Here is a 2,941-nt window from a genome sequence, read left to right on the forward strand (position 1 = left end):
CAGAACAGAAAGGAGCATCCATTTACAGGCCTCAATTTGACGGTGTTCCAGTTCCAATTTTTATCCCCTTTTGTGTTATCTACGGAGCCCTGGAGTGGCCATGGGAAGAAAAAGACATTATCTTGTTTAAACGAGATATTATTTTAACAAAGAAAATATCATGTACACTACCTTATTACCTTTAAACTCTATATACTTAGTTTTAAGTCCCCCAGATCTCTATCCTTGGCCCCCGCATCCTTTTGAGGGGAGCTAGCCCCTCCTATATTCAGTTACCGTATAGTGTAGATTTTCATCTTATATCTTATCCCATTGATAATGAATGGAGAATTTACGTCATGTAGACAAGCAAATCCCCATTGCTTCCCAATCCCCATAAATTCCCATTGACAATGAATGATCGTGTACGATGATAAGAGCGCCCCTCACTTCACACGGACGTAATTATTTTCCTTCTATCTGTGGTTAAAGATGTGGCCACTGGCCACAATTTTGGACTTAACAATTTCTCAACCCTATACTACGCAATAATAGGCATACATCCTCTATAAATACAGGTTTCAATTATAACAGGACTGAAAATGGGATTATACGTCCTTGAAGAACTTGAATTCTCAACGAATTCTGTCCGTGTGAGAGGTATATAAAGGACATTCATTGTGTGCTGCGCTATTTCCTCACACTTTTGAGTAACAAACGTTTAATGTCCCTCATTCTACCTGCTACAGATTCTTGCAGATATATGCAATTTCTTATCTGGTCCACCTTTTTCCAACTCAGCCAACGCAGCACATTCTAGAGCTTAATCCGAGTTCAAAAGGGATTAATTGGCACCTAATTAGGGCTGAAAGAACAGAAATCAAAGGGAAGAGGATCTGAATATGCATAATGTCATTCAGCCATACATACAGTTCATTGAATATGCAAAATGCCATACAGTACATTCTCTCTCAATCTGTTGAACCACATGAACATGTCCCTATTCTGGCATGTAGTACTAGTGAACATTCGGTGAGAGCACAGTTGGGTGCCACCGATATTGTCCCTTATCATTTGACCCATTTAGACCTGACCTCAACATTTAAAAAAATCCTTCTAAATCCTCCAGTTTTCTGAAATAAATATTTTCACGATTTTTCAAAAATAGCAGACCTACAAGCTCGTAGCGCGCCACTCGGTGGCGCGCTATGAGCTTGTAGATCTGCTATTTTTCAATAGCTAAATTATAACATAATGTTTAAAACACCAAAAGGGGTTCCCGCCCAAAATGGGTTAACTGTCCTTTTGCGCAGATCACGCAAACCTCAGCAAAAAGAAAAGGACAATATCGATGGCCTCCAACTGTAGTACTAGTGAACATTCGGTGAGAGTAGGTGGACATTCAGTCAGTGAATTGTAGATCTACACACCCTCACAACCCGTCAACGGGTGCGCCTACCAGAACAGTAACCTCGCATCACCAGGCTTTCCACCTCGGAGGAAAGCCTGGCCTGGTCTGTGTTCCAAAATCGCTGTGTGAACCGGTCTGGAGCGGATGGTAATTTACGTCATGTTGTAGTCACTGATTTGTAGTCATCAGGCAGGATACCACAAGGCGGAATAAGAAAGTACCCATTCATAATACTGATTCCGCCTTGTGCTTTCCTGCCAGGTGACTACAAATCATTGACTACAACATGATAAAAGTTACCATCCGCTCCCGACCGGATCATAAACACGAAATGGAATGCTGCCCAGGCTACCGGAACAGGGTCCCACTTTCCAACTTTCACGAAAGCCCCGTCACCTACCAGCTCTTTTGGGATTTAATTGTTGTAATTGTGGTGCAGTGGCGCGACATTGTGAGCTTGTAGATCGGCTATTTAAAAAATATTTTGATACATTTGAAAACTTGAAGTGGGACATTCTGCGTAGTGAGTACTTTATTACTTTTGGTACTTTAAGTACAGGTTGATGCCAATACGCTATTGATACTTCTACTTAAGTACATTTTTAATTCCGGACTTTTACTTGTAACAGAGGATTTCCATTTTGCGCTATTGATACTTTTACTTAAGTAAGAATGTTGAGTACTTTTTCCACCACTGGTGGTGAAGAAACATACTGGCCCTCATTTATCAATTGAGTGTAAAATCTGCCCCAAATTCGAGTGTAGGTTTCGTAGTACACCCACGTCGCCATGGCATTTATAAAGTGATCGCAAACAGCTGATCCTTCCTTAATTTCGTTCCGACGTTAATAAATGTGACGGCTGAAATCTATCTGGCACGCCCTATGAAATCAAGCCTCGCCCTCGTTTTTGCGACATGAACAACTGCAGTACGACCTTGGAAACCATAGTTACATTGCCTTGCTGCCCGCCTCACCCCCCCTCTCATACACACACACAGACGCAATTTGCAAGCCCAACTGGTGTGTTGTATAAAGAAAGAAAGAACAAACACCTGCACGAATTAAATAAAGCTGAAGGTCTACCCTGTCTGTTTTTCTCCTCTCGCCTCGCTTGCCTTGCTGCCCGCCTCACAAAACAATAAAATATAGCCTACTTTGGCAGCCCTTGTGCATGCAAATTTCTGGTTTAAACCACAGCATGCAAGCAGCAGCTTCTAACTTCTAGCTGCTGCTGATTGGCCAGGCCGTTTTGTGGCCGGGCATCAAGTCTGCCTGAGAGTTCCCAGATGGGAGCAGGAGGGGGGAACCCAGTGTACTCTCTGCTGCCCCATCTGGCGGAGTCAGGTTAGCGCTACCCCCCCTCCATGCTAATTTGCCAGGTCAATCATTTGATCCACACTACGCGCCTGCTGTGTGTTGTTAGTTGTACTGTTGTATATTAAATTATTAAAGTCTTTATTAATTTAATATACAACAAGATATATTAGTGAACGAAAACCTGAACCTGTGAACCATGAATTAAATAACAAATAGGCGCGCACACACGCTG

Source organism: Electrona antarctica (assembly GCF_951216825.1).
Source record: "Electrona antarctica genome assembly, chromosome: 19".
NCBI lineage: Eukaryota > Metazoa > Chordata > Actinopteri > Myctophiformes > Myctophidae > Electrona > Electrona antarctica.